Here is a 12746-nt window from a genome sequence, read left to right on the forward strand (position 1 = left end):
ACAGTGAAACATATTATACAACATTTTACAGGATGTTGGCAAAAAATGCATACAAAAGATTACAGGCAAAACAAAACAAGCAAACAAACAAAAAACCCTCTTTGACACCTGTAGAAGATCAAGCCAACAAGATGAATTAACAGTCAAGCAGGGGCTGGAGAGATGGCTCAGTGGTTAAGAGCTCTGTCTGTTCTTCCAAAGGACCCGGATTCAATTCCCAGCATTCACATGACAGCTCACAACTGTCTGTACCCCACATCTAAGGGATCTGACACCTTTACACTAATGCACATAAAATAAAAATTAAACAAATTATTTTTTTTTAAAAAAAGAGGCAGAGGCAAGCAGATCCTCTGAGTTTGAGGCCAGCCCAAGTTCCAGGACAACCAGAACTACACAGAGAAACAGTCTCAAAAAAGCTAAACAAATAAATGGGAAAAACAGTCAAGCATACAGCACTAAGTACCCTTATTGGGGTACAAAACACACATACACATAGATAAGGAGGACATATTGGTTAGTGGGGAGTGAGGAGTGAGAGTTGGGTTTGGTATTTCAAAGCAAATTGTATAGATGTATCAAGTTGTCAAAGAATAAATAAAAGATATTAATTAAAACAACAAAAACCTGCAACTATATTCAAGATCATTTCTCTTTCTCTGACTTCATCTTCAATGGCATGAATTACCAAAGTTGATTAATTTCAACCCTTTATAAACATCCTAGGCTTTATACCCCTGCCCCTTCACTGTTGCTCCTTTAAGGCAGATTTTTTTTCTTACCTAAAAGCAACTTGAAATTGTCATTTTGGTCACTAGTTTCTACCTCAATCAAAATAATTTCTAAACTTTCTCCAGAAAAATCTATGAGAATCTGAGAGAAGAAAGGATCAGAAAGCTATTTTGGCAACATGTTTCTAGCTGTACAACCCACATTTTTTAAAATTTCTTACAAGTTAATCACTTTCTATCCTGACTGTATCCCCTACCTCATCTCCTCGTAGTCTCCCCCCTTCATATTCTACCCCTATACTCTCCCCTAGACCACAGAGAGGGGAGGTCCTCCTACACCCCCATGCCCCACGATAAGGTGATCAAATTGCTAGTCACTGTGTCCATGTCAGAGACAGGCCCTGCTGCCCATACTAGGGAATGCACATTTAGACTGAGATGCCTATGGGCTACATCTGAACAGGGGTTCTTGGTACACTTCATGCATGGTCCTTGGTTGGAGCATCTGTCTCTGCAAAGGCTGCTGGGCCCAATTTTTGGCTCTGTTGTTCTGCTTATGAAGCTTCATGTTTTTCTCCCTCTTCTTCCACAGGATTCCCTGCACTCTGCCTAAAGTTCGGCCATGAGACTCAGCATCTGCTTCAATACCCAGCTTTGTAAAGTTTCTCTGTGGTAGGTTCTGTCCTGTTCCCTGCCTTCTCCCATTTCCAATGTCTCTTAGATTTGCCCTTCTGAATGAGGTTTCAGCCTCTTCCCTAGCATCCTTCTTGTTGTTTAGCTATTGTAGGACCCTAGATTTTAGTATGTTTATCCTGTACTATATGGCTAATATCCACTTATAAGTGAGTATATACAATGTGTGTCTTTCTGCTTCTGGGTTAATTTACTCAGGGTGATCTCTTCTAGTTCCAACATTTGCCTAAATATTTCATGATTTCCTTGTTTTTAATTGCTGGGTAGTATTTCATTGTGTAAATGTACTATAATTTCTGCATCTATTCCTCAGTTGAGAGACACCTAGGATGCTTCTGCTTTTACAAATAAAGCTTAGATGAACATAGTTGTCCTTGTTTTTTGATATATGCCGAGGAACGGTATAACTGGATCTGATGTAGCACCATTCCTAATTTTCGGAGAAAGCACGAGATTGATATCCAAAGTGCTTGTACAAGTTTATATTTGCTGATACAGGAATCAACTTCCTGAACAGAACACCACCAGCACAGGCATTAATGTCTACAATCAATAAGTGAGTCCTCATGAAATTGAAAAGCTTCCATAAAACAAAGGGCACTGTAAACAGTACAAAGCGACAGCTACAGATTGGGAAAAGATCTTCATCAACCCTATGTAAGAGACAGGCCCTGCTGCCCATATCTCACAGAGAGCTAATATCCAGAATATATAAAGAACTCAAGAAGTTAAACACCAACCAACCAAATAATCCAGTTTAAAAAAATGGTGTACAGAGTTAAGCAGAGAATTCTCAAAAGAGGATTATCAAATGGGAGAGAAACACTTAAAGAAATGTTCAATGTCCTTAGTCATAAGGAAAATGCAAATCAAAAGGATCCTGAGATTTCACCTTACACACATCAGAATGTCTAAGATCAGAAACTCAAATGATAGCACATGCCAGAGAGGATGTGGAGAAAGGGGAACACTTTTCTGTACTTTTCTTTGGAACAGAATGTTTGTCTGTAAGCAGTATTAGAGTGGGTATATTTTAGTAAATAAAAAGACAGTCATTAGACTGTTCTCAGATGCATTTTCCAAAAGTTAGGATTTGATTTTAATTTTGAGTTAATTTTTGAAAGAATGATTTAACATTCTTAGACACACTGCAGTAAGATCCTAAAGAGACTCTAAGAGCAACATCAATGAATGGGACTTCATGAAATTGAGGAGCTTCTGTAAAGGACACTGTTGTCACAACAAAACGACAGCCTACAGATTGGGAAAGGATCTTCACCAATGTACCTCTGACAGAAGGTTGAGATCCGGAATATCATGCTATAAACTCGCTATAAGAGGGTACTAGACTTATAAGATAGAATAAACATACTAAAATCTGTACACCTAAAGAAGATAAACAAGAAAGAGGACCAGGGGTGAGATGACCAATACTCACCTAGAAAGACAAAGGGGATCAACATTGGAAGTAGGAGAAAACAAATAACAGGACAGGAGCCTACCACAGAGGACACCTGAAAGACTCTACCTAGCAGTGTATCAGAGCAGACACTAAGACTCATAACCAAACCTTTGGCAGAGTGCAGGGAATCATGTGAAAGAAGGGGGAGTTAGTATGACCTAGAGGAGACAGGAGCCCCACAAGGTCCAAATATATCAGAGCACAGGGGTCTTCTATGAGACTATTTTTCCAACCAAGGATCATGCATGGATATAACCTATAACCCCTGCTCAGAAATAGCCCATGGTAGCTCAGCATCCAAGTGGGTACTATAATAAGGGGAACAAGACTTATTTCTGACATCAACTCAATGACTGGCTCATTGAACTTTCCCGCCCCCCTGAGGGAGGAGCAGCCTTACTAGGCCAAAGATAAGGACATTGCAGCCAGTCCTGAAAAGACCTGATAAGCTAGGATCAGAATGAAGGAGAGAATGACTTCCCCTAGCAGTGGACTGGGAAGGGGGCAGGTAAGAGATGAGGGAGGGAGGGTAGGATTGGGAGGGAAAGAGGGAGGGGACTCCAGCTGGGATACAATTGAATGACCTGTGATTAAAATAAAAAATAAATTAAAAAATACAAAAAAAGAGAACTATATCTATCTAGGTACTTTTATTTATAAGTTTAAAGTGGTGGGTTTTATCAATATGCTCATTATGAATTCAAAAGAAGCTTTATCTTTTTATTTCAAATGTACATTATGTGTTCAAAGCAAGACTATTTTTTTTTAAATTCCTCAAAAACTTTAATCATTGATTACACAACTTGTCATGGTACATTAAAAAAAAATCTTTCTTCAAAAAAAAAAAAAGGAAAAGATCCTAAAGAGAGGTCAGACTTGGGGAACAGAGTCTGATCCTATTATCTAAGAGAAATCCAGTGCAGTGGCTTCACTACACTTCTCTGCTCAGCCATCCTCACTAAGGTTTTCAAAGAATAAAATTAAATCACATTCATAATATTCTTCTGCAACATAAATGTGCACGAAGTCACTGGCATATTCTCTTTTTATAGTTAGAAGGAACTTAGCTGTCTCTTGCCTCAGTCATTTCTTTTTATAAATGAAGAGGTCAGGATGATTTAGAGACAGAATAGCTTTGCCAGGAAAGTATAGATTTATAAATATGAAACAAGAACTCCTGCTTCTCAGTTTAATTACTTTTCTAACTATTCCTTATCCACCTCTTAATTTTAATTCTGTCCCTAATGTGTTTTCCAGTAAGTTGCATACACATGGCACTCACTTGCTAGGTCTGTAAAGGAGAGCCTACAGCTTAGGTATTTGGTACGTATATGCACTTCCTTCTGCTGTCTGCTTCTTACTATGGTATATTCTAAAATCCCCCTCTTTGTCTGTGATTAGCTTGTGGGGCCATCAAGGATTGATGGTTTGATTTTCTAAGTAGGTATAAAATTTTAAACACATGCAGTGGATGTAGGCCATTTTCTTTTCAAAATTGTCCTTCACAGGAATATGTGATCATAGAGGCAAAAATCCCAATTTTTCTAAACAGAGTTCATGTTTAGAGGTCACAGTTAAGGTTTCATTGGGAGTTCTAATTCTGAATTTCCTGACATTTGTGGCTTTAAATTATAACTCTAATGCCCCATTAATGCAGGGTATTTTTTTACACTGAATTGTTTTATGTCTTTTGTTCTGAACTAATGGACATTCTGTTGATTTCTGTGAATATCACGGAAAGATCAGTGTTCTGGTAAAAATCTTCTTAGTTCACATTTCATTTATAAGTCCTTTTATTTGAGTTACACTGAAATATTTAAAAGCTTTCCCATCAATAGCCATTTTATAGAATTTTACAAAAAAACACAATGTAATATTTTTTATTTAATACTAATATGTGCTTTCTTAAAACAGATATATATTTATCATCTATTTCATTCTTGTGACATTTAAGAGGCCATTTTTGTCTTAATCACATTCATATACTACTGAGTCATTTTCTTTCAAATTTTAAGATAATTCTTGGCTTTCTTCATTAATATTTTAAAAAATATTTTGCATTATCAATTAAAATTCTCTGTTGTCATATGTTGTTTATTGAATTAAAATTTGCTCTCAGCTTTTAAATCTTACTATTTTCATCTTTCCCTGTGCCAAAACAATATATTACTTATATGATTTTAAGCTGAGAAGTGGCAAGTGTATAGTCCAGTTAAATTAGTGTATACTTTTTGCAATGATCAATAACCTGGTATAGATTATTACAGGAAGACATGAATTGTTAATATGAAGATGAACTTCAATCATAACAAAAGAAACACAGCATACTATAATTAACAAGTAGTTGTGCCATTTGCCATGTCTTTGTGCTGAAATAATGGGTTCTGACCTATGTAATTGTAAACCCAATTTAAATTTTTCCTTTTTACATTGCCAGTGTAAAGTTGTTTTGTTTTTTATCTGTAATATAATTTATTATTTATTAGCAAAGAATAAATGTTGAGTGATAACTTTATGTTCCACTCTTAGAAATAACAAAATTTATATTCAGTTCACTTGAGACAAAGCCTAGAAACAATTACAAAAGTCACTCTACATGTAAGTCCTTTAGATTTTTTTTCTTTTCTTTTTTGTCCCCTCCCTCATCTCCTCCCAGTCCCACCATTATTCCCTCTCCCATTTCCTATGCCCCTCCCCTAGTCTACTGATAGGGAAGGTTCTCTTCCTCTTCTATCTGACCCTAGCCTCTCAGGTCTCATCAGGATTGTATGGATCCTCTTCCTCTATGGCCTAGGAAGGCCACTTTCATCAAGGGGAGTTGATCAAATAGCAGGCAATTGAGTTTATGCCAGAGACAGACCCAGATCCCCTTAGTAAGCAACCCCCATGGAAACTAAACTGCTCATGGGTTACCTCTGATCAGGCCTTCTAGGTTCTCTCCATGCATGGTCCTTGATTGATTCATCAGTCTCTGCAGGACCCACTGGGCCCACATATTTGGATCTGTTTGTCTTCTTGTGGTGATCCTGTCCCTCATGGTCGTTCTATCTCCTCCTTCCTCCATAAGATTCCTTGTACTCTGTCCAAAGTTTGGCTATGAGACTCAGCATTTGCTTCAATATCCTGATGGGTAGTCTTTCAGAGATCCTCTGTGGAAGGCTCTGGTCCTGTTCCCTGTCTTCTCCAACTTCTTTTGTCTATCCTGTTTGCACTTCTGAATGAGGATTAATTATCTTCCCCAGGGTCCTTCTTGTTGTTTAGCTTCTTTAGGACGATAGATTTTCAATGTTTATCCTATATTATATTGCTAAAATCCACTTACAAGTAAGTACATACAATGTGTGTCTTTCTGCTTCTGGAATACTTCACTCAGGATGATCTTTTCTAGTTCTCATCATTTGCCTGCAAATTTCATGGTTTCCTTGTTTTTAATTGCTAAGTACTATTCCATTGAGTAAATGTAACAGTTTCTGTATCCATTTCTCTGTTGAGGGACATCTAAGTTGTTTCCAGATTCTGGTTATTATGAAAGAAGTTTCTATGGACATAGTTGAGCAAATGTCCTTGTTGTGTGGTTCAACATCTTTTGGTTACATGCCCAGGAGTGGTATAGATGGATCTTTTAAAAAAAATTTTATTAGTTACAGTTTATTAACTTTATATCTCAGCTGTATCCCCCTTCCTCATTCTCTCCCAATCCCAGCCCCCCTCATCTTCTCCCTGCCCCTCTCTATTGATAGGGGAGGTCCTCCTCCTCTTCCATCTGACCCTAGCTTATCAGATCTCATCAGGACTGGTTGCAATGTCCTCCTCTGTGACCTAGCAAGGATGCTCCTCCCTTGGGGGGGGGGGGGTGTCAAAGAACCAGCCATTGAGTTCATGTCAGAAATAGTCCCTGTTCCCCTTACTAGGATACCCACTTGGATATGACCTGCCGTGGGCTACATCCGAGCAGGGGTTCTAGGATATATCCATCCATTGTCCTTGGTTGGAGAAACAGTCTCAGAAAAAAAACCCTGTACCCAGATATATTTGGTCCTTGTGGGGCTCCTCTCCTCTCCTCTCTAGATCATATTAACTCCCCTTCTTTCATATGATTCCCTGCACTCTGCTCACATTTTCGTTATGAGTCTCAGCATCTGCTTTGATACATTGCTAGGTAAAGTCTTTCAGAGGCCCTCTGTGTGGGCTCCTGTTTCGTTACTTGTTTTCTCTTGCTAGATCTTAAGGTAGCACTATTCCTAATTTTCTGACAATTGCACCAGATTGATTTCTAAAGTGGTTGTAAAAACAAGACATGAAGTCAAAGTTATTTTGTTAAAGCAATACAAAAAGTAACTAGGAGAATTTGTAATAAAGAATGAAAAAGGATTTTGGGACATACTGATGACATTCTGATATTCACATACTTTTTTAAATTAAATTTTTATTATTTTACATTAATTACATTTTTATTCACTTTGTATCCCAGCTGTAGCCCCCTTCTTCATTCCCTCCCAATCCCATTCTCCCTCCCTCATTTCCTTCTATGCCTTTCTCTAAGTCCACTGATAGGGGAGGTCCTCCTCCTCTTCCATATGACTCTAGCTTATCAGGTCTCATCAGGACTGGCTGTGATGTCCACCTCTGTGGCCTGGCAAGGCTGCTCCTACCTCACAGGGGTGGTCAAAGAGCCAGTCACTTAGGTCATGTCAGAGACAGTCTCTGTTCCCATTACTAGGGAATCAACTTGGAGAGTGAGCTGCCATGGACTACTTCTGTGTAGGAGTTCTAGGTTATATCCATGAATGGTCCTTGGTTGGATTATTAGTCTTAAAAAAAAACCCTGTGCCCAGATATTTTGGTTCTGTTGCTCTCCTTTTGTAGCTCCTGTCCTCTCCAGATCTTAGTAAGTCCTCCTTCTTTCATATGATTCCCTCTACTCTCCCCAAGGTTTGGTTATTAATCTCAGCATCTGCTTTGATACACTGCTTAGCTAGAGTCTTTCAGAGGCCCTCTGTGTAGGGTCCGGTCCTTTTACTTGTTTTCTCCTACTTCCAATGTCCATCTCATTTGTCTTTCTAAATGAGGATTGATCAACTTACCCTGGAACCTCCTTCTTGTTTATCTTCTTTATGTGTACAGATTTTAGTATGTTTATCCTATCTTATAGGTCTAGTGTCCACTTTTGAGTGAGTATATACTGTGTGTTTCTTTCTGCTTCTGGGATACCTCACTCAGAATGATCTTTTCTACATCCCACCATTTGCCTGCAAATTTCATAATTTCCTTGTTTTTAATTGCTGAGTAGTATTCCACTGTGTGAAAGTACCACAATTTCTGTGTCCATTCCTCCTTTGAGGGGCATCTGGGCTGCTTCCAGGTTCTGGCTATTATGAATAAAACTACTACAAACTTGTTTGAGCAAATGTCCTTGTTGTGTACTTAGCACAGGCACTAAGAGCAACAGTCAATAAATGGGATCTCACTGTTGTCAGAACAAAATGACAGCCAAGAGACTGGGAAAGGATCTTCACTAACCCTATATCTGACAGAGGGCTGATATCCAGAATATATAAAGAACTAAAGAAGATAAAAAGTAACAAATGAAGTAATCCAATTAAAAAAATGTTGTACCTAGCTAAACAGAGAATTCTCTGTAGAGGAATACAGAATGGCAGAGAAATATTTAAAGAAATGTTCAACGTCCTTAGCCATCAGGGAGATGCAAATCAAAAAGACCTTGAGATTTCACCTTTCAGGCATCAGAATGGCTAAGAAAAAAACTCAAGTGACAATACATGCTGGAGAAGTTGTGGAGAAAGGAAAACCCTCTTTCATTGTTGGCAGGAATGTAAACTTGTACACCTCTTTGGAAATCAATCTGGCACTTTCTCAGACAATTAGGAATAGTGCTGCCTCAAGATCCAGCTCTGCTATTCCTAGGCATATATCAAAAATATGCTCAAGATATTCTCATTCTTAATCTTAGTTGTGATTAAACAAATGTAATCAGTTTATAATATGTATTTAAATGTACTTTTATGGTTTGTGCACTTTCTTTGTCATATCTCTTCATTAATATTTCTCTTAAATTAAAAAAAAACCTTGTGTTAGTTTATTCACTTGAGTGTTTATAGTCTGCTCTCTCTCTCTCTCTCTTTCTCTCTCTCATGTGTATGTGTGTGTCTGGATCTGTTTGTTGTGTGTGTGTGTGCCATGTTGTACAAGTCATAGAACAGCTGTGTTCATCATTTTTCTCCTTCTAGTATGTTGGTCCAGGGATAAAACTCATGGTGTCAGTCTCGGCAGCAATCACCTTTACCTGATGAGTCATTTTACCTGGCATCTCCATTAAAACAAAACAAACAAACAAACAAACAAAATTCTTTATTTTGAGAAATTCAAACATGCATGCATAAGGGAAAGCATATCTACTTACCATTTTCCCTACATCTTTCCCTATATCCTCCCAACACACTACCCCATAAGGAAAGCATGTACAATTACCATTTTCCTTGCTTCTTTCCACATATCCTCTCAACACACCCCGGTTTTTCTTAAAAATGAAAGTAAAATATATTTGTGACACAGAGAGTTAGATGCATTTCACACACGCTAAATTTCTTAGAGATTTCTGGTATAGGCGTAACCACCAATACCTAAGCCTCCTACACATAAGTAGCCAAAGGGCAGTTTGGTTGAAATGTGGGTCCCACAGCAAGAAGAGCCAGTGGCTGTCTGTGACATGGACTCTGTACCTGCTTTTGGATCACTTGCCTCTAGCTGGGCTGCCTCGTCTGGGTTCAGTGGAAAAAGAAGTGCTTAGTCTTGATGTGACATCATATAAAAGCTTGGGTTAACATGGGGTGAGGTGTTCCCCTTTTCTGAGAGAATAGGAGGGAAGGGGGAAGAATGGGAGGAGAGGAGGGAGGAAGCTACAATGAGGATGCAAAGCAAGTAAATTAATAAGTTTAACAATAAAGAAAAATGTCTTAAAGATTAAAAAAAAGGAATTAACTGCCATAATACACTCTAGAGAATTAATTAATAAATATAGTTGAATACATATGTGTGTATTAAGTACATTTGTATGGGGGTACTTACGTTTGTATATAAAATTACATGTGTATGCATGTACATACAGAGGAAAAAGGATAAATTCACGTATAGTTTCTCAAGCCTATCCTCTCTCTTTTTTAAAAAAATTAATTAAACTTGTATATTTATTTAATACAATTTATTCACTTTGTATCCCAGCTGCAGCCCCCTCCCTCATCTCCTCCAAGTCTTACCCTCCCTCCCTCTTCTCCCTCTATGCCCTTTCCCTAGTCCTTGATAGGGAAGGTCCTTCCCCCTTCTATCTAACCCTAGACTATCAGGGCTTATCAGAGCTGGCAGCATCATCTTCCTCTGTGGCCTGGCAAGGCTGTACCCCACAGGATGAGGTGGTCAAAGAGCCAAGCACTGAGTTCATGTCTGAGACAGCCTCTGTACTCCTTAATAGGAAACCCACTTGAAACTGAGCAGCCTATGGGCTTCCTTTGAACAGAGGTTCTAGGTCCTCTTCATGCATGGTCCTTGGTTGAAGTATTCATCCCTGCAGGTGCCCTGGGCCCAAGTATTTTAGCTATGTTCTTCTCCTTGTGGAGTTCTTTACCTATCCAGGTCTTTCTATCTCCCTCTTCTTCCATAATGATTCTGGTAGCCCTCTCTCTCTTTTAAGATAGAATATTTTTATAATTATTTAATTTATTTTTAATTTATTTATATTTTTTATTAATTACAGTTTATTAATTTTGTATCTCAGCTGTAGCCCCCTCACTCATACCCTACCAATCTCACCATCCATTGCTATTCTCCTCCCATACCCTCACCAAGTCCACTGATAGGGAAGTCCACCTCTCCCACCTCTCATTCCTTCTGAACTTCATCTATCTGGTCTCATCGGGAGTGGAAGCATTATTTTCCTCTGTGGCCTGGTAAGGCTGATCCACACGCAAAGGGAGGTGATCAAAGAGCCAGGCATTGAGTTCATGTCAGAGACAATCCATGTTCCCATTGCTAAGGAACCCACTTGGAGACTGAGCTGTCATGGGCTACATCTGTGCAGGAGTTCTAGGTTATCTCCATGAATGGTCCTTGCTTAGAGTATCAGTTTCAGAAAAAAACCCTGAGCCCAGAATTTTGTTTTTGTTGCTCTCCTTGTGGAGCTCCTGTCCCCTCCAGATGTTTCTATCTCTCCCTTCTTTAATAAGATTTCCTGAACTCTGTGCAAAGTTTGGCTATGAGTCTCAGCATCTAGTTTGATACCCTGCTGGGTAAAGTCTTTCAGAGTCCCTCTGTGGTAGGCTCTTGTCCTGTTCCTGGTTTCTCCCTCTTCTGACATCCATCGCCTTTGCCTTTCTGCATGAGCATTTATCTTTCACCCAGAGTCCTCCTTCTTGCTTAGCTTCTTTAGGTGCACAGATTTTACTATGCTTATAATATATTATATGTCTAAATCCACTTATAAGTGAGTATATACCATGTGTGTCTTTCTGCTTCTGAGATACCTCATTCATGATGATCTTTTCTAGTTTCCACCATTTGCCTGCAAATATCATTTCCTTGTTTTTAATTGCTGAGTAGTATTACATTCTGTAAATGTACCACAATTTCTGCATCCATTCCTACGTTGATGGACATTTGGGTTGTTTCCAGGTTCTGGTTATTACGAATAAAGCTGCTACAAACATGGTTGAGCAAATGTCCTTGTGGTATACTTGAGCATATTTTGGATATTTGCCTAGGTGTGGTATGACTGGATCTTGAGGAAGCACTATCTTAATTGTCTGAGAATGTGCAGATTGATTTCTAAAGAAGTTGTACAAGCTTACATTCCCACCAGCAATGGAATAGGGTTCCCCTTTCTTCAAATCCTCTCCAGCATGTAAGGTCACTTGAGGTTTTGATCTTAGCCATTCTGATGGGTATAAGGTGAAATCCCAGTGTAGTTTTGATTTGTATTTCCCTGCTGACTAAGAACATTGAGCATTTCTTTAAGTGTTTTTCTGCCATTTGATATTCCTGTATAAACATTCTCTGCTTAGCTCTGTTCCCCATTTTTAAATTAGATTACTTGATTTGCTGCTTTTTAACTTCTTGAGTACTTTATTTATTCTGGATATTATCTGTCTGTCAGATATTGGATTTGAGAAGACCCAGTTGAACACCCATTCATGTTTAAAGTTTGGAGAGATAACAGATACAAGGCACATACCTAAACCTAGTAAAGGCAATGTAGAGCAAGCCTATAGTCTACATCAAACTAAACAGAGAGAAACTAAAATAAATCCCATTGAAATCAGGGACAAGGCAAGGCTGCCCACTCTCTCCATATCTCTTCAACATAATACTTGAAATCCTAGCTAGAGCAGTAAGATAACTAAAGGAGCTAATGGGGATACAAATAGGAAAGAAAGAAATCAAAGTATCACTATTTGCAGATAATATGGCGGTATACATGAGTGTCACTAAAAATTCTACCAGAAAACCACTACAGCTGATAAATACCTTCAGCAAAGTGATTCGATACAAAATTAACTCAAAAGAAAAATCAATAGCTCTCCTGTATACAAAAGACAAAAGAGCTGGGAAAGATTAGGGAAACAACACCCTTCACAATAGCCACTAATAACATAAAGTATCTTGGTGTGATTCTAACCAAGCAAGTGAAAGAGCTGTTTGAAAAAAAAAAAAAAACCCTTCAAGTCTCTCGAGAAAGAAATTGAAGAAGATATCAGAAAGTTGAAAGATCTCCCTTTTTCACAGATTGGTAGGATTACATAGTGAAAATGGCCATTCTGCCAAAACCATTCTACAGATTCAATGCAGTTTCC

General features: G+C 38.5%; 1 long non-coding RNA gene across 4 annotated transcripts in view; it reads left to right on the forward strand.

The window, feature by feature from the left end:
* The window catches only part of LOC132653124 (uncharacterized), a 223589-nt gene that overhangs the window by 109772 nt on the left and 101071 nt on the right, over window positions 1–12746 (forward strand). For 2 of the 4 annotated variants that reach the window (XR_009590838.1, XR_009590836.1), the window contains one exon: window positions 1324–1766. This is a non-coding gene — a long non-coding RNA (uncharacterized LOC132653124). Of the gene's footprint in view, window positions 1–1323; window positions 1767–12746 lie in introns of those variants that run through there. The other 2 variants (XR_009590837.1, XR_009590835.1) reach the window with 2 other exon arrangements.

This window comes from Meriones unguiculatus, chromosome 3 (assembly GCF_030254825.1).
Source record: "Meriones unguiculatus strain TT.TT164.6M chromosome 3, Bangor_MerUng_6.1, whole genome shotgun sequence".
NCBI lineage: Eukaryota > Metazoa > Chordata > Mammalia > Rodentia > Muridae > Meriones > Meriones unguiculatus.